The 20,509-nt window shown below is 39.9% G+C and overlaps 1 non-coding gene across 1 annotated transcript; it reads right to left on the bottom strand.

Annotated features, from left to right (window-relative positions):
- Positions 1–11,214: 11,214 nt before the first annotated feature.
- Positions 11,215–11,377, bottom strand: LOC116666883. The gene has a single exon (XR_004323687.1). It is a non-coding gene; the product is annotated as a U1 spliceosomal RNA (small nuclear RNA).
- Positions 11,378–20,509: the final 9,132 nt, after the last annotated feature.

Here is a 20,509-nt window from a genome sequence, read left to right as displayed (position 1 = left end):
ATTAGCTCAGGGAGGGGCAAGTGACTTCAGCTGGGCCAAATCAAGATCATCTTTATAACTGGTACAGGGAAGGGTCCCTTTTTCCTCTGGGATTATAGATGTAAGATCCAATAAAGCCAGAGCTCTTTTCCATCGTGAGAAGAGAGCACGTCAGAAAATTAAACCAAAATACAGAGGAAATGTGTGCTAAAAGCAGATACAATAGAGGGAGAAAGAACATCGATTGAAACTCTGGGTCCAGACAGGCCTGAAGCCAACAGATCAGCAACACTTTACAATTGTTTCAGCTAATAACTCCACTGTTCCCTAGTGCTGGTTTTAGTTGGTTCTAAGCATGAAAGGAAAGTTAGAAAGCCAATTAATTTCTTTTTTAAAAGAAGTACAGAAATATGTTTGTGGGGATCACAGACCCACTTCTTCCCTGAATGGGAAATTTCTGGAATTTGCCAGGTTTCAAGAGTTCCAGATTTATAAGGGTGGCCATTTCCTTCTTTCCTTCCTTCTTTCCTTCCTCCCTCCCCACCTCCCATCTCTCTCTCTCTTTCTCCATCTTTCTCTCTCTACTGTATTGGTTGTGTGGATTAAAGGCTACAGGAGTTTGTAGACAAAGCTGGGAAGCTAGGATATATTCCCAGCTGGAAATATATCTAGCTAGAGTGGCTTAGACGAACGTGTAGGGCTGACAATAGAGATCAAGAGAAGCAAATTTAAGAACAATTTTGGTACAGCTGCTAGGACTTGGTCATGCATTAGATCTAAGGGGCTGAACTGTCAAGATGAATGAATAAAATGGATAAACTGACACATGCTGAGTTCAACAGTCACAGAGCAGGTGAAATGGCTTAGACCCTATGGTAGGAGCTAGGACAGCAGAGATGAAGACAGCTCCTGCCTTCAAGGAGTTTACAGCAGAGGAGCTCTTGATATTCAGAAAAGAAACAAACAAACAAAAGGAGCAACAACAACAAAAACCAAACCAGGAATAGGGAAGGGTTCGCCTGGAGTTGAAAGAATGAGCTTTGAATTCCTTCTGGATATGGGGACCTGACCCTTGCCTTTGTAAGATGAGACTTGTGGTAATTGTGGTTCCCTAGTCTCCAGACTCCCAAGGCTGTTATAGGGATCAGCAGAAGGACTCAGGATGGGACTGGGAGGACAGTGTTCGAGGGGAAGGAAAAAAGATGGGGGCAAAATGTGGGCGAGGTGGAAGTGCATGCTGAACTTCATTATCATAACCAGCCAAATAGGATTTGGAGAAACAAGGGGTGTGAGAGGAGGTGTTTTATGATGACAGAATGGGACCTCCAAGGGCACTGTGAGGCCTGCTATCTCAGAGGCCATGGGACAGAAAAGCTGTCAAACCAGATTAAATGATCGAATCGCATGTTTTATTAAATCAAAACACATAGGAAGAAGCAAGGGGGAAAAGATGGGGTAGGTTGTTGCATTTAGGATAGGAAACAAAGAGGTAGAAGCGTGACAGTACCTGAATCTTGGGGGGACACCATGTTTGCATGTTGTCTCTTGCCTGCACCAGCCTTCCCTGCTAAGGGTGAGTTTCTAAGACCAGAGTTTTGATGTTTAAGCAAAGGTGTGCCCATAGGTGGAAGTTTCCCTGGGTCAATGACACACACTAAGATCAAAGAAATGCCCAGATCAGTACACCTGGCCACCGAAGTACCTCATCAATTAGCCAACTGAGCAGCTATGGGTTTTATTTGTATATTTTGGACAGAGGATGGGGCCAGAATGTTTGTTATCTTCCGTGTTAAACTTTACATGTGAATATTTAGTGTGTTATGTATATTTAGGATATCATGAATATTTAGAGTTCCAGTGCCTCATGTATATTTAGTACCTCTAAAATATTAGGTATCTCTTGGTCCTTTCACCCTTTCTATGTTTAAGCACACATATCTTGTACTTACTATCTTTTCTTAATGAAGTTTTGCCTTCATCTTACAAACTATAAACTTATTTTCTAAAATAGAATTGAATAGTCTACGAAGCAAATGCACAAGATGGTAAGATTTCCAGGTCTCCAAATCAGAGAATCTTCTGGGAGTGATGAAAGTTAGTCAGGCCAAGAGGGCCTGAAGCAGTGGTGAGGGCTCTTCAAAAACCAAATAGGAAATTAAAAGAGCTAAACCCAGGAATGGAAGAGGGGCAGCCAGAGCCTTCCAAGGGATGTTCCGGGAAGCAACTCGGATAAGCAGAGCATCCAACCCAGACAGGGAACAAGTGGCTTTTCCCTACAGCCTCAAGAAGGGAGAATTCAGGGAAGAGGTGAGAGGAAGTGGGGCCAGGTCCAGTTCAGCCCAGCCCAGACTTCCATCCTGGGGATAAAGACCAGCTCATACCAGGACTCCCCAGGTTTCTTGCAAATCTGTAACTTCCTTAAATTAGTTATTTTTGTTTTCCTCGTTTCCCTGCAGCTCAACTAGTAAAATGAGTAGGGTTTAAGCAAGGAAAGGAGGAAGTGCAGTGGGGGGTTGGCTACTTATTTAAAAGCTGTCCTGTGGGGGAGGCTATATCTCAAGTGGTAGAGTGCATGCTTAGTATGCATGAGGTTCTGGTCCTTCAAGAATAAATAAATAAATAAACCTAATTACCTCCCCCTATTAAAAAAAAAGATTAAAAAAAAAAAAAAAGCTGGCCTGGGGAGCCAAGAACGGGCCCAGATTTGGTAGGCAAGGGTGGGGGTGGCTGTGAATCATTTGACAGCCCCCAGGGAGCCTGTGGGGAGAGAGGAAAACCAGGTCCATCCCAGCGGAGGTGTGAGAGCTGGCTGGGGTGGGGGTGAGAGCTCTGACCCAGACAGCTCAGCTAGCCCTTCAGGGAATACTTGAGCTTTTAAAAACCACTTTGCTTTGTAGTCAGAGGTGTAGGAACTGACTGCTGTGGGAAGGAGGAGTGTGGGAAGTATTTCTGCCCCCTCCCCTCCTGGCTCCCACCGTTCGCAGGGCTGCCTCCTCCATCACTGTACACTCATTGTCTGCTCTCTGTAGGTCTCCCCCAGCAGACCGTGAGCGTCCCAGGAGCAGGCACTGTGTCCGATTCACCTCTTTCTGTCTCACAATGTGGCCCAGCGTGGGGCCTGACACTTGGAAGTTTCTCAAAGAGTTACTTGTGAATGAATGAACAAATGAATGCTTTCTTTGAACTACACTGAACTCAAGATGGGATTTACAGAGAAGGAAAGGCCTGATTACCACTTAGCCTGGCATTCGTGTGCCTCCAGGATTCATGGAGGCAGTGAGCTCCTAAGGTTTGGTTTCTGTGTTTATATGTATTTTCCTGGGGATATGATTCTATCTCACTCATCAGGTTTTCAAAGGGGTGTCTGTCCCCTCAAAAGGATAAGAATAATCACTTGAGAAAAGAGTTCTAGGATGGAGATTTTATATACATTTTTTTCGCATGGATTTCCCTGAAACAAATTACCTTTTCTTCCCAACACTGCTGTTTTCTTTCTGTACATAATCTCTTGGAGTTTCTTATTTTGTGATGTCAGAATCTCCCATTCATCTGAGTAAGTGGTAACAAGATGCTGATTGGATTCAGGAGGCGCCACCCCAAAATATTTGGCATATTTAATATCTTAAGCTGGAGGAATTTTTAAGTGATGGAGGGAGGGTATAGCTCAGTGGTAGAGCACGTGCTTAGCATGCACAAGGTCCTGGGCGCAATCCCCAGTAAATAAATAAATAACCAAATCCCCCCCCCCCAAATTTCTTTTAAAAAGTGGCAGAAGCTGGAGGGTCCCTTTCACTTCCCACCCCGCTTCCCTGACAACAGGTCATAAAACTCACATGTGAAAAGTACCCTCCGTACACTAGGAGGAAGGAGGACTCTCATTACCAGGGACAAGCAATTTAGAGCCGAGACTATATAAACAAACAGCATTAATCTAACACTTAACTTCCTCGTTACTTCTTCAGCATTTACTAATCTTACCCCAAACCCCTTTGTCTTGTTCATTCTTCACAGATTTATTATTTGTCTAAAAGATACAAAAATTTCCAGCTCTGGTCACTTCTTTGGGTGTTCATTCTATTGGGAGGGCTCCCATGTACACGAAAAAATTCAATAAAATTTCAGGGGGAGGGTATAGCTCAGAGGTAGAGTGTGTGCTTAGCATGCATGAGGTTTTGAATTTAATCTTCATTACCATTAAACAAACAAACAAACAAACCTAATTGCCTCCCCCCCCAAATAAATATAAAAATTAAGAAAAAAATTTAATAAAATCTATATGTTTTTCCTTTGTTAATCTGTCTTCGTCAGTTTAATTTTCAGATTCTGGCAGGAGTGGGAAGAGAGAAATTTTTTCTTCCCCTTAAGGGCCTCAGTCAAGGCCCCCTGAAAGGTTTCTCCCACACTCCTGGCTCGTTTGTTCCTGGGTTTGCAGGTGGGAAGACGGCGTGGAGCCGGTGTGGGGCTCGTTGGAAGCGAGACCTCCAGGGCAGCGGCAGAACCCGGAAGAGCCGCGGAGTCACCCTGCTACCTAATCCAGTTCCCCGCACCGTCAGCCGCCTCTCCTCTCTCTGCATAACAATGGAAGGAAAGAGGAAGTGGGAAAGAGTAAGGTCATCTAATTGTGTTAGAAGGGTGATTACCAGGACCTTGGAGAAGAGGTCTTGGGAGTGGCTCCCAGAAAGAAGGGCTAAAGACAGCGTACAAAGATGAAGAGTGGGGAAATGAGTAACAAATATTCACTTGTGTGGGGAAGCAAAAAAGTAAAAACCTCAGCGCGGAATCGCTCAGGCTCTGGGGAGGCTGAGGCCGGCAGCAAGGAGGGCGCTGGGGCTGGGGCGGGAGCGGAGAGAAAGCGACAAGCCAGGCGGGATTTTGCGGCGGCCGCCTTGGCCTAGTATTGAGTATCGGTGCCACAGGAGAAGGATGAGTCAGTGCTAGCAGATCCAAGTTTAGGATAAAAGCCACTGAGAAGGCACTTGGCAAACACCTTTCCTGTGAGAGGGCTCGCTGACCATTGCAAAGAGGAATCCCCCAGCCTGATCCTGGGGGAGCGGCGGGCGGGGAGGTGGGGAGGCTGTACTCTGCGAAAGAGCTCGTTCTCATGGAGACTGAGAGTGAGGTGCTATGTTATCTCCCTTTCCTTCCTCTGCGGGAGGTTTCAGCCAGAGATGCCGCCCGTTGGTTTCATAGAGGTGTTTAAAGCCAGGGTTGGCCTAGTGCAGAAGGCAAAGGGGTGAGTGCCAGATGATGGTTGTGAACGCCACATCTTGCTGCAGAAGGCAGGGAAGCGTGCTCTGAAACTAAAAACGTTCTTGGTCATGGTCGTGGCTGTAAGTGCTTAGTGTGCCTTGGTGCCTCATGAGAGAGAGTGAGGAGCCCTGTGGGGATTTGGCCAACTGGCATCTGATTCCTTTGAGGAAGGTAAGTTCCACCACCCCATCCTGACATTCAGGGCTGTTGAAAGGATGGGCAGGACCGCGTTGCATCACTCAGCCTAAGTCTGCACGGAAACATAGAAAGTGACCCTGAGCAGGTATTGGCCCACTACTTGAGCAGTTCATGGTGGCTGAGCACGGATTATACAGCATGTTAGGGAAAGATTGTCGGTTTTGAAGGAAGTTTGTGATAGGTGACTTTGCTTATATGGTTTTGTGGGTTTTTTTTTTTTAATTTTTTTGGAGGGGCAGAGATAATTAGGTTTATTTATTTATTTTTAATGGAGGTACTAGAGAGATTGAATCCAGGACCTGGTGCATGCTAAGCATGCACTCTACTACTGAGCTATACCCTCCCCTTCATGCTTGTTTTTTTAAATTGTGGATATACATGCTATTTTAACAAACTGTTTTAAAATTATACAATTCAATGACATTAATTATGTTCACAGTGCTGTACAACTCTCACCACTATTTTTTGCCAAAACTTTTTCATCGCTCTAAACAGAACCGTTGTACTCATTTGTGTGCTGCTTTTTATTGTTGTTTTTCTATAGATTATGTTGGCTTTTTTTCTCTGGAATATGCTGGTCTCTGTGCCAACGGTTGGGGCCATGGCAAGTCACACCTTGTCAAGAAGTCTCTTCACCTGAGTTTCTTTCATCACAAGATTGCTGTGAGTTCTTTCTGTGCAAACAGCACTGCTACTTTTTTTTCTACATATGCACACCTATTTCAATAAAGCAGATATATCAAAGACTTAGTGCTTAATACTACAACCCTTTCGCTTGCTCACAATTCTGTGAGTCATCAATTCAGCAGAGCTCAACTGGGCATTTCTTCTGCTATTATCAACGAGGGCCATTCATGCCACTGCAGTCTTCTGGTGGCTCAACAGGAGTTGGATGTTATATAATATGGCCTCATTCTGTGAATGAGACAGTGTCTGGCGCTGGCTATGGGCTGGTTGGTATATTTCCAGCATGCTACCTGGGCAGCTGGGTTCCAAAAGCAGCAAGAGAGAGACATCAAGACCCACCATGCAAACAGTTTTCAAGCTCTGCCGGAATCGTCTTTGCTAACGTTCCATTGTCCAAAACAAGTCACATGATGAAGCCCAGAGTTAGTGTGAGAGGGGATTTAATGAAAGTCCAGATACAAGCAGGTGCAGTTCCTTGGGGTCATTACTGTGATAATCTACCACACCTCTATACTATTTTGCATTTTGATTTCCCCCTTTACAGTATATCTATTTTCTAAGTTGCTCTAGTTATTATAATTACATTTATTATGACTACACAACAGCCAATCAGAAGATTGCCAAAACGTACTGGCTCATTATTACTTAATCATTATTACTCTATTTTTTTGCATTTGTTTTAATTTTCACTATTAAGAATCATTAGTTAAACAGATACTTATGAGTACCTACTATGTGTAAGGAATTATTCAAAGGCACTAGGGACACAGTTTGTTTATATTCTTGTGGGTGGGTGGGGAGTAAACACAGACAAACACATGAATATATAATATGCATTAGGGAGAGAAGCAGAGAAAGAAGATTAGAGCCTGGAAAATGGGGGTGGTGGGGTGGGGTCTGCTATTTTAAGTCTTTAAAAAAACATTTTGGGATTATGTTCTAAGAATAAGGATTATTTCTTTGCATCACATCCTTGTTGTAAAAAGTGAGATCAGTAGGACATAGGGTAGGAATATTGTTAAAGCTTTCAAGGTGGATTGCCCAATGCGCTCCCAAGGGCTTTCCCAATTTATACTACCACCAGCAGGAGTTTGCCAGTAGAACTGCTTTGACCATAGTAACACTGAGCATTCTCATTAAAAAAGGAACCTTTGCCAGTTTAATAGTTTTTTCAAGACAGCATTTTATATATGCTTGACCACTTTTTGGACTTTGTGAGCTTTTGAGCTGTAGTTGCCATTTTCCATTGTTTTGGTGTGTGTGTGTAAGAGAAGGGTTAAGTGGCAAAAAAGAAAAAACAAATCTAGATATAATCACATTTTGACATATACATGTTTCCTGGTGTGAAAAAAATTGAGTATAGAATATCTGGAATTATCAAGAGCCAAATATGGAGGAAACCAAATATTTTTAATCAAGGGGTTTACAAGTAGGTATTTCCTGAAGTAGCAGCTTAATCTTGGCCCTGGAGGGATAAAAGGTTCCTTGTTGGGGGCCCATCTTGATATGTTTGTTTCTGAACCTGTGCTCTGTACTCTACTCAGCTGGGCACACTCTTCGGCACTGACCAGGGGGTGGGGCCACTTCCTAACAGGAAGGACCTCGGTCCTGGGCTCATTGTGTCTATTTCTACTTTCTAGGTCCATCAGTATTAGCAGGCTCCGTGTCTATGACCCATACATATGTCTGTCTGCCCCATGGGAAAGTGTTTCATTCAGTAATTAATGCATGTATTTATCTAATAATTTATCCGTCTATTCCTTTGGGCATGTATTCATACATTAGTGCAGTCATTCATTCAGGACACGTTAAGTAGAAGATTTACCCCAGAAGGATCGATGATAATCAGAGACCCACATGGGTGCCCAGGGAAAGGTCCCAGGCTGTAGACCTGCAGCTCTGTTGTTGGTGTTGTATAAATTGAGATCATAGCATTGTGCTGGCCAACCCTTTTTGGTCCACTGACTTTGAACAAATTCTTGTTTTACCAAACCCAAAGCAAAATGTGCTGACTAAGCCTCCTTTACCAGGAAAACTGTATTACATTTCTCTTTGTGATAGGAAAGGTTAGAACAACAATGTGTAACCTTAACAACTCTGAGCACTAAATCCGTACCATGTCAGCTATGAAAAAATAGATGTCCCTGCATTCAAGTGACAGACTTTATTTGACAAGTTTATGTACCTTTGTGCTAAAGGATGAGGGACATTTTTTTAAAAAGCAAAATTCAGACTTTGTGTCCTTAAGGGGCTTATAATCCAGTTGGAGAAATAAGACCAATTCACCTAGAGTTGTAGATAATAGAACTAAGGAGTGTTTTATGTTGAAAGCTGCCTAAAGACCATCTGGAACACAAATGAACTTACTACAAAACAGAAAGAGACTCAGACATAGAAAAGAAACTTATGGTCACCAAAGGGAAAAGAGGGTAGGAGGGATAAATTGGGAGTTGGGATTAGCAGGTACAAGCTACTATATACAGAATAAACAACAAGGTCCTACTGTATATCACAGGGAAGTATATTCAATAGCTTGTAATAACTTGTAATGAAAAAGAATGTGTATATATATATATAACTGAATCACTATGCACCAGAAACTAACACAACATTGTAAATCAACTATACTTCAAAATTAAAAAAAAACCAAAAAACAAAAAACACCAAAAACCCACCAATCTGGTTTGAAATTCCCTATCAAAGTGGAATTCCCCCTACAAAGTACTCTGCAAATAGTTTTATTTATTTATTTATTTAAATTAAAGTATAGTCAGTTTACAATGTTGCATCAATTTCTGGTGTACAGTGCAATAATTCAGTCATATAGGAACATACATATATTCGTTTTCATATTCTTTTTCACCATACGTTACTACAAGATATTGAATATAGTTCCCTGTGCTATACATTATAACCTTGTTGTTTATCCATTTTATATATATCTGTATCTGCAAATCTCGAACTCCCAACTTATCCCTTCCCACCTCCTGCAAATTATTTTTTCAGCTTTGTACCAGAACTCCTGGTGAGGAAACTACTATTAACTTTTTTAATTAGAAAAGCTACAGATAGACATTACTATCTATAAAATAGGTAAACAACAAAGACCTACTGTATAGCACAGGGAACTATATTCAATTTTTTTTAATGAGCTGTAATGGAAAAGAATCTGAAAAAATATATATGTATGTGTATGTATAACCAAATCGCTTTGCTGTACACCTGAAACTAACATAAATCGACTACATTCCAATTAAAATAAGAATTTTAAAAGAAAGAAAGAAAGACAAGAAAAGCTGTATGTGCTTAATGCAACACATTGAAACAATATGGCAGAGTATCGCAGTAAAGTCAAGCCTCACCTCAAATCCCCCACCTCCCTACCATCTGTTACAGGATGGTGAGAGTGGCTAACGATTTTCTGTACTTATACAGGTTTTCACTCCATACTTTCAATTGTAATCTGTTTTTAAAATTAGATAACATGTACAATATAAATATCAAAGCGTATAAAAGAATATACAATGGAAAGAAAGCCTTTCTTCTATCCCTCTCCCTCTAGCACCTCAGTTCTGCTCCCCAGTGGCAGCCACTGTTGCTACTTTTATGTGTAGCCTTCCAGAGATAGTCTGGGCATTTTAAAAGCATATGTTATTATTTCTTTTATTAAACCCAAGTGTTCGCAGATTAAGTGCAATATTTTCCCCTTAATAACATATCTTAGAAATTATTCCATACCATTACTTAGAGCAAGCTGCTTTATTCCTTTTCACTGGTGCATAGCATTTCCTTGTACAGATATGTCATTTATTGAATCAATCTATTTATGAAGATTTTGGTGTTCCTGCCCTTTTATTATTACAAACAAGTCTGCAATGAATAATGACTATATTACATCTTTTTTTTTCATGTGCGTGTAGATTTGTAGGATACATATCTAAAAGCAGAATTGCTGGGTCAAAGAGCAGATGCATTTATTACTTTGCTAGATATTGTCAATTGCTCTCAGTAGACATTATATCAATTTGTATTCCATTCATCAATTATGAGAATACTTTTTCCCCATACTCTTACTAGGATATTAATGACTAAACAACTTCTGCCAATTTAGTAGGTCAGAAATAGTTACCTTTAGGTGTTTTCATTTGCACTTCTCTTATGAAGGAAGTTGAGCATTTTTTTCATATATATGAGAGTCATTGTGTTTATTTTCAGTCTGTTCACATCCTTTAGCTATTTTTCTGTTAGTTTTTTCTCCTTGTTGCTTTTCTTGTCAATATGTAGATTTATATACATACATAGTTTTTTCTTTCTTTTTTTGGCTGGGGAGATAATTAGATTTATTTATTTATTTATTCTTAGAGAAGGTACTGGGTATTGAACCCAGAACTTCACACATGCTAAGCATGTGCTCTTCCACTTGAGCTATACCCTCCCCCCATACATACATGTTTTTATTTAGAATAATTAAAATTAAATTTTAAATGAAATTAAAATTTCCAGTTTGTTAGTTCTCTTATAATTGTTTTTTTCCATGCAGGAATTTTTTTTTAAAATGGCTGAATTTAGTGAATTTAAGTGAAATAAGTCAGATAAAGAAAGACAATTATTGCATGATCTCACTTATATGTGGAATCTAAAAAGTAGAACACATAGTAACAGAGTAGAATGGTGATTACAAGAGGCTGGGGGCAGGGGAAATGGAGAAATGTTGGTCAAAGGGTACACATTTTCAGTTATAAGATGCGTAAGTTGGGGAGACCTAATGTATAGCATGGTGACTAGAGTTACTTACTTGAAATCTACTAACATAGTATATCTCGAGGGTTCTCACTACCACCAAGAAAAAAAAAAAAGGTAACTGGATGAGGTGAAGGATATGTTATTAGCTTGATTTTGGTAATCATTTCACAAGGTACATCAAAACATCATGTTGTACACCTTAAATATATACAATTTCAATTTCCAATTATATTTCAGTAAAGCTAGAAAAAAAACCTCTGGAATTAATTAGTATTTTCTCTTTTTTTAATTTTATTTTTCTTTTTTGGGAGGGGGTAGGGAATTAGGTTTATTTATTTCTTTACTTATTAACAAGATCAGAGGAAAGTGAGAACACAGTCCCTCACTACCACAAATTATGCAGTCGAATTTCCCACATTTGGGGAAATCGCAAGGGTCAGCACATCTGGAGTGCAATGGATAAGCCTCGCCTGGGAAAACCACCTTCGTGATCATGGTATCTCCCCTGCCAGATAAATATGTGTGTGTGTGTGTGTGTGTGTGTGTGTGTATTTTTTAAACAGAGGTATTGAGGATTGAACCTACGACCTTGTGCATGCTAAGCACATATTCTACCACTGAGCTGTACCCTCCCCCTAGAATACCATTTTTTGTGATAAACCAAGTTTATATATATAAATTATATACAACTTTACGTATATGTTTCTAGGCTTTTAATTTTGTTTCATTTATCTATCTGCCTAGTGTTAAAAAACAGAACTCAACAATCGAATTGACTTTATTAGGAAGATTCATGAATTGGATAGAATCCCATCTGGCACTGGAAAAGACTGCAAGGGGCTATACAAAATGGAAGGTCTTTATAGGAAGAAGGGTGGGGCAAGGAGCTATCAGCAAAAGAGAAGAAAGGATTATTTTAGGCCAGGACATCTTTTTTGTTGGAGGAAGGGAACAGCCAGGGTTTTATTATACAGACTGGTTCTTTTTGATTGGTGAGGGGTGGAAACGGAGAGGGCCCACATGACAGATTGCCTTACAGGTGCTTGACCTGAAAATTCCAGACTGGTCTGTTAAGATTACATTTCTGGGAGAGGTTGAAACTGCAGTTAGATCCGGTATAAATCTAGGCTTGGTATCATGGGTTTTTAACATGAATGACTGATGCCATTTTGGCACCATGCTTTTCCTTTTAACACTAGTCACATCCCTTACAGTCCTGTTTTTATTATTCTATGTTTAATACATAGAAGAGGTGGTCTTCCTTTTCTTTTTTTTTTTTTCCAGGATTATTTTTAAGAATTTTCCCAGATTGGGGGTCGGGGGAAGTGTATAGCTCAGTGATAGAGCGCATGCTTAGAATGCATGAGGTCCTGGGTTTCACCCCCCCAATACCTCCATTAATGAATAAACAAACAAACAAACCTAATTACCCTCCCACCCAAAAAAAGTAGAAATAAAAAAAATTTTTTAAAGAATTTTCCCGATATTCTTGGAATATAAATTTTAAAATTGTGTAGTTACAGAAACTTGATGTTTTATTCCTGGTTATGCTAAATGTATAGATTAATTTATGGTGTATAGATATCTTTATAATATTGAGTCTTCCTACCCAATATGTGTGTTGTCCTCTTCCTAGCAGACTATTTTTTAAGGCAACCCATTCCATCATTGGATGATTCTAATAGTTTTTAAAGTTCCCCTTGTTTTGAAGTACATCTCTATATTTTCTAGGCAATAGTTCTAATTTTGTCCTTTGAAACTATACAGGAGTCAATATTTGAAGTATTAAACATGATCTACAAAAAAGCTACATCAGTGCTACCCGACCTTCCACATCATGGCACATGAAGGAAATCATAGTGTGCACATGGAACCCTGGGGTAATTAGATGAACTTTTTGCATCCAAGGTGATGGTGGTGGGAGGGAGGGAATCAGGCTGCTCCAGTCACTACTTCTGCTGACTTGAGAGCTGAGGGGGCTGCAGCTGGCACTGTGTGAAACCCCCATGGAGTCCATCATCTGGGAGGCTCTTCACTAGAAGTTCCTCTCCTTGCCTCTCTCGCCTTCTCTCATTTCACTTCTGCTCCCTGAACCTGCTTTTCTTTTTAGACCTTAATATACCAAACACATTCTCTTTTTAGGGCCTTTTCATTTGCTGTTCCCTCTGCCTAGCTTGCTCTGGCCCCAGAAGTTCACACAGCTGGCTACTCATTCTCTAGATCCCTGGATGATCATACCTAAGGGAGTACTTTCTCTTTCCCCAAGTCATGGTATTTTCTTGGTATCACATCAGTTTTAGAAATTTTCAGATGATTTATGTGTTTATCGTCTCTCTCCCCACCACTAGAATGTAAACTCCAAAAAGGCAGGAGTCACGTCTGTTTGGTTCTATTCTATCCCAGAGCCTTATATAGTGCCCTGCATGGGCACTCAATAAATATTTGCTATGTAGATACAGACTACTATATATAAAACAGATAAACAACAAGGTTCTACTGTATAGCACAGGAACTATATTCAATACCTTATAATAATCTTAGTGGAAAAGAATATTTATGTATAACTGAATCACTATGCAGTATACCAGAAATTAACAGAACACTGGAAATCAACTATATTTTTATTTAAAAAAAATATTGCTATGTGAATGAGTGAATGGTTTCCTACTCTAAATCTTGGAGGATCTCTTCCATGACCACATTAGCTTTTCTTCCCAGGTTAACCTCTCTGCACCTACCTACTTCCCACAATCCACAGCTTCTCCTGGTCTGATCAAAGGGCTGCTGCTGGTGAGCTATGAGTCCTGCTGTTTATACTGTCTCCCCCTCTTTTGGCCATGCTAGCCACAGAGACACCACAGACCTTATCATCCCCCTTGCAGAATCCAGATATACTGTGTCTGCAGTATTCTCGGGACTCATTTGGTTTAGTAACCCTATCAAAAAACGGAAATGAGGTTAACTCGGCAGGAAATGAGGTCAGTTTGGCCACTGATGGCAAAACACTGAACAGTGTGGGAGTTAATAGTCTGAGTTAACAATACAGGATGTGTCCTGTGGCAGTGCAATTTGATGTCCTGTGGCAGGACATCAAATGGACCGTGAACCGTGCAGGGCAGTTTGGGCTCAGACAGGGAAGATCCCTCTGGTGATTGATCACTTTCTGTGTACCTTGGGCAGGTGAGTGAGTGTGGAGTGGGCACTGCTGAGTCCTCCCAGCCTGGGATAAATAGTGGTCAGGGCATAGTAGGAGAATGGCTTTGGTCAAAATCAATAAGCACTATTTGTTAAACCTCCCATACCTTGTGCTAAGCATCTGTTATCTCTACTCCTCCCAATATCCCTGAGTAGGTCATATTAACCTTTTCAGGGAGAGTGAAATGGAAACTTAAATGGCTAAAGGACCTCCCCAAGGTCACAGGGTGATAATGATAAGACAAGGAGTTAATCCAGCCCACACTCCCACTCTGGTCTAGGGCCCCTCTTTTTTTTCTATGCTAAGTGAGGGGAGAAATGCAAATACAGGGCTCTAATGAATTCTTTTGTAAGTGAACATTGGTTTGAATCTATCTACTTGGGTATAACATGCTTAATCAATTCTGAAATGAAAAAGAAGTATCAATGTAGAAAGAAAATCTACAGAAAAATCTAGGATGGTTATCAGCGATGATCATCACACTCAAATTTTCATGTGTCACAGTCCATTAAAAGCTAATAGGCATAAAAGCTAATCAACAGAATATACCCATAAATGAAAATAATGATGTTGTTAATGCAGATGTGGGATACAGTTGAGCTCATTAACCTCCTGTTTCATCCACATCTTTCCTGAATTTATGGAGACAATGATGTAATTATAACCAGAGAGGCCAATTAGAACTATAACTCCACATGGAGGACATTTAATGTTTTCACTGCAGGCTCCTATCTCTGCATTTCTTCTAGATAATCATTGCCACCGGCTGCAGCCCCTCTTCCTTTCCTAGCAACCCTCCTTCCCAGTCCTGCACCAGGATGTTTGAATTGGCACTAGAGGAAGGAGTAAAGTTCTTCTTGGGTGGGGTAGCTGGGAGGTGTGGTCTGAAAACTGCCAACAGCTATTCTTCTATTCACTTGTAGGAACTTGTCTGAGAGGGAGTGGTTGACTTATTGAGAGATGCACAGACGGGAGAAGGAAGAGGAGAAGGAGAGCCAGTCTTAGTTGCCATTGCCCTTGAGGCTTTTTCTGTAGTTGTCTAAGCTAGTAGAGTTGGATTTCTTTCATGTGTAGCCAAGTGGCTGACTGTTGACCTTATGCATTCCAAACACCTCAACCATCAGCTGTCTATTGGCTGTTTGAGGTTCATCCCTTCTGATCCAGGAAGAATTCTGTTTTGTTTATGCTGGGGTGTGTGTGTGTGTGTGGTGTGGTGTGGTGTGGTGTATGTGTGTGTATGTATGTGTGTGGCCCCACCCATTATCTCCTGAGAAATTTCCCTTCCAGTCTCCACCCCTACTAGAGATGTGTTCTCAGGGATGATGCATAAGCTGTAATACTCACTTAGTTGAAATAAAGTTAATTCTACTTTTTAAGTCAATTCCAGCTGTTTAGAAATAATCTATTTTTTTTCTTTCATATTACCCCTAAAATTATGTGTGGGCAAGCCTTGGAGTAAACTATGGAATAGTAGATAAAGCACTAGAATTAGTCAGGACTCAGGGGTTTGAATTATAGCCTGCCTGTGGGATCTTGAGCAAGTTTCTTATGAGTTTTTAAATCTCTCTTCATCTGTTAAATGAAATGAATACATGCAAACATCTAGTACAGTGTCTGGTACACAGTGCATGCTCAGTAAATGTTTGTAAATGAGTAATTTAATGAGGGAATTGAATCCTAGTGGGTCCCTTTTTGAGTTTACTATATGGACAGTAAATTCCCTTTGGTCTTTAGAGCCCCCATTCTTAGTCCACTGAGACCAAAGGTCATACCCCTCCTCTCCTTTTTGTTCAAATGTCAAAGTGCTGGGAGAGAGCATTTGATTGGCAGAGCTTCTGTCACATGCTCAAAGGGGGCAGGGAGAGAAGGAACTTCCTATTGGAAGGATCTTCTAGGGACACTTGCAGCTTCCTTAGTGAGAGGGCAGATTCCTGGGTTAGCTAATTCATGCTCAGGAACTATGAATAAAAAATACCAAGGCGAATTTACCATAAAATTATCACAATATACTTCAAAATCAAAGATATTTATGGAGTCAATTATTTTGGATTATTTGTGCCTTTCCCCCATTCCTTTGAGAGAATAATCAGATTTGACAACCGAAACTCAATAGCTTTGCCATCAACCAAAAACATTTATGAAGCTTCTCACTATGCTAGAAGAGCAAAGGATGTGGAGAGGTGGCAGGTCCAGACCTTAACTGTGAAGACCTTGGCCACTCCAAAGGCAATCTTCCTGCAATAGTGTTCATTTATAAATCAGCAAGTATGCTTCCTTATAGGAACTTCTATAATCTTTTAAGGTCTAGATTGGGACAGCAGACAACCATTTGACTCCATGGAAAGGGATTTTTTTAAATGTATCTTTATTGACGTATAGTCAGTTTACAATGTTGTGTCAATTTCTAGTGTACAGCACAATACATCAGTCATATAGGAAAATACATATATTCATTTTCATATTCCTTTTCACTGTAAGTTACTACAAGATATTGAATATAGTTCCCTGTGCCATACAGTATAAACTTGTTTTTTATCTCATTTTTGGTTCTGTAATCGATTTCCATCTCCTTATTGACTCTTGTATACTAAGTGTTTATTTCCTCTGATTATAAATTTATCCATGGGTTCTTATCCCATAGTGTACTGGATCACAATTAGATAAAGTTCAGATGCTAACATAACTGGTGCTTCCTTTCCTGGACGCCAGGGCAGGCTCACCCAGGTGCAGGTCCTGTTTATTCTATAACTGAGTAGGACCCTATTATCATTGGTGATCATATGGCATTTGTAACTGCATAACTGTATCATGATTGAAAGGGTTTCTCTCATGCTTTTGCTACCTAGGATTGGGCTGGAAGGGATGGGGAACTTGGGGTGATCTGCCCATTCCCTTTGTTTTGCTCCCAACACTTCAGAGATAGCACTTGGGGTTTTGTGCATCTTGTTCATAACTCACCCCAACTGCACACATCTGCAGTTATTTTTAGTTCTTCATAGTTTCTTTGTATTCTGTTGTCCCTGCCTGTGCAAACACTGTAGCAAGAGGGCTCAGGCCTCAGCCTGCCTAAAATGCCAGAAGCATATATCAGCCTGACTTGAAACTGCACACTTTTTTCTCTAGAGCGCTTTTCCACAGACCCCTTTCCTAAGCACCTTTGTTCTAGGCACAAGAATATGAGAAGAGTTCCAAAGTCAAAGGCGAACATCATACCCAGCAGAAGAAAGGGGACTGCTGGATCTGCAAAGGACAATTTTGCAACAAGCTGTTATCCTGTATGGAAACCAGCACCGTTCCTTGAACTCTTACTATGAAACTCCCTACCTTCTCTTTTTGCAAGGCTCACAGCTTTGGAGACATTAGCCCGCTGTGATCTCCTCTGCCTGGCAAAGAAATAAAGGTGCCTTTTCTACTTCATCTAAAACTCTGTCCTTGAGTCTCAATTCAGTAAGTAGGGTCATTGAGTTTTGGCAACAACCCCACCATGACGCAGTTCTGCGCAGGCGCAGCTGGGACCCTGGAGGATGCTGGGAGTAGTTTTCTTGCTAAGACCCACCCCCACCCTCAGTCTGCTCCTCCTGTTGTTAAGTCTAATGGAAGTTTTCCAAAGGTCTTTTTTTAAACCCGAAGTGTAGATTTGCCCTTCTTGTCTAAGTAAACACTTTCCCTGCTGAACTAGGCTCAAGTGTTCGGGAATCCCTGGCTGCCAGAGCCCGTGGTGCAGAAACTCCCTTATTCTGGATTAAAAGGAACAAAGTTCAGTCAGAGTAGGGTCCTGACCAAGGCAGTGTCCCACCTGGGAATACTTCTTTTACTAATCGTTGTCTTTTGTGTCTTTCTTTTCAGTATCAAGGTTAGCTACAGCCAGGCGCTCTTCAGTCCCCTATTCTGATCTCCATGCCCAGTCAGCCCAGCACCTTGGAATGTGTTTACTTCTCACATGCCCCAGAGCAGTCTGAAGCTCACTGGTGTTAGTGGCTCCTGCTGGGCCATTCCTATGCCCTGGGGCTAGTATGTGGAGTTTCAAGTCATCAGCAGGGGAGAGTCCTTTGAGAGGAATTGGCTTTATCTTTTACCTCCAGGCAGAGCCTGAATGAAGATAATGACTTCAAAGGAAGAGGGAGAATTCCAGATAACTTCTAGAGAAAGAAGGATAAACAGAATTTGAGGACTGTCCAATCTGTTTGTCAACGAGGTTAAAAAATTAGTTATACAAAGAAAAATAGCTGAAAAGAGTAACATTGAAATACTGACTTTTTAAAAATAGATGAGATTACAACTGATTTTTCTTCTTTATATCCTTTCTACTAGTCTGTGTTACCTCTTCCTTTTTAAAGTTTTTTTTTTTTTTTTTTTTTTTTTAATCACAAAAGTAAAGTCTACAGATAACAATGCTGGAGAGGGTGTGGAGAAAAGGGAACCCTCCTACACTGTTGCTGGGAATGTAAATTGGTGCAGCCACTGTGGAAAACAGTATGGAGGTTCCTTAAAATACTAACAATAGAGTTGCTATATGATCCAGCAATCCTACTCCTGGGCATATATCCGGAGAAAACTGTTATTCAAAAAGATACATGCACCCCAGTGTTCATAACAGCACTATTTACAATGGCCAAGACATGGAAGCAACCTAAATGTCCACCAACAGATGAATTGATAAAGAAGATGTAGTATATATACACAATGGAATACTACTCAACAGTAAAAAAGAATGAAATCATGTCATTTGCAGAAACATCAATGGACCTAGAAATTATTGAATTTAGTGAAGTAAGTCAGAAAGAGGAAAACGAGTACCATATGACTTCACTTATATGTGGAATCAAGAATATGACACAAATGAACTTATTTACAAAACAGAAACAGACTCACAAACATAGAAAACAAACTTATGGTTACCAAAGTGGAAAGGGGATGGGGGAGGGATAAGTTAGCAGTTTGGGCTTAGCAGATACAAATTACTATATACAAAATAGAAAAACAAGGTGCTAGTGTATAGCACAGGGAACTACTCTCAATATACTGTAATAAACCATAATGGAAAAGAATATGAAAAAGAATGTGTATGTACATGTATAATTCAATCACTTTGCTGTACAATAGAAACTAACACAATGTTGTAAATCAACTATACTTCAATTAAAATTAATTAAATCAGAAAAGTGATGTAGGCTCATTGTAAAACCTTCAAATCACAAGGAAAACTACATTTAAAAAGTGAAAGGATCACTTTACCCAAGGGCCAATACCAATTCCCTCCCAAGTTTATAATCACTGATAAAGTTTTATCATATTTGTATACATGCATATGTACATATATTTAAATAAGGATCCATAGATTTAAACATATGATCACGCTTTTTTCTCTTAGCACTTTTGAAGACTTCAACACCAGGTCTGTCACTTTTTAAATTATTATTTTAAAATATATTTTTATTGAAGTAGTCAGCTTCCAATGTGTCAATTTCTGGTGTACAGCACAATGCTTCAGTCATATGGGAACATACATATATTCGTTTTCATATTATTTTTCACCATAAGTTACTACAAGATATTGAATATAGTTCCCTGTGCTATACAGTATAAACTTGTTGTTTATCTAAGGTCTGTCACTTTTAAATCACTGTTTAGTATTTTGAGGCATGAATATATTGTAATTTGACTAAATTATCTCAATGGATGTTTAGGTCATTTCAAAAATATTTTTTGCAATTACAAACTATACTGGATTCAATATTATTGCATGTACTAACCTGTGTATATGTGTTTTTCTTTGGGATCAATTTAGAGAAGTAGAAATTATGGACTAAAGACCTATCCACTTAAATTCTGGATAGAAGTTGCTAAACTGCCCTTCTGAAAGACTTTACCAATTTATTTTCTGCTCAACAGTGAAATAGAACACCCATTTTTCCATCACTTTGCCAGTAGTGAGTATTACTGGATGTTTAAAATGTTGATAGTTCTGCCTCCCCTCCCTCAAAATTTTATTATATTATTAAAATTCACATTTTTCTGATTGCTAAGAAGGTTGAGTAGCTTTTCGTATCTTTATTGGATGTTTATATCTCTTCTATAAATTACATTTTTACTATCTCTTACAATTTTTCACTGTCTCTTCTTTATTTATTATATATCCCGTGTATTGGTGATTTGGAAGATTATATGGTTTTCCCAGTTTATCACTTGTCTTTTAATCATGATTTGTGTGTGTGTGTATGTGTGTCTGTTTAATTGCATAGAAGATTTAAAAATTTATGCAATGAGGGGGGAGGGTATAGCTCAAGTGGTAGAGCACATGCTTGGCATGTATGAGGTCCTAGGTTGAATCCCTGGTAACTCCTCTGAAAATAAATAGATAAATAAATAGACCTAGTTACCTCCCCCCACCAAAAAAAAAATTTATGCAATGAAAACTGTCAAATTTTTCCTTCACGGTTTCTGGGTTTCATTTCA

Source organism: Camelus ferus, chromosome 1 (assembly GCF_009834535.1).
Source record: "Camelus ferus isolate YT-003-E chromosome 1, BCGSAC_Cfer_1.0, whole genome shotgun sequence".
NCBI lineage: Eukaryota > Metazoa > Chordata > Mammalia > Artiodactyla > Camelidae > Camelus > Camelus ferus.
Note: the sequence above shows the minus strand (reverse complement) of the source record. Positions and strands in the feature narration are given on the sequence as shown.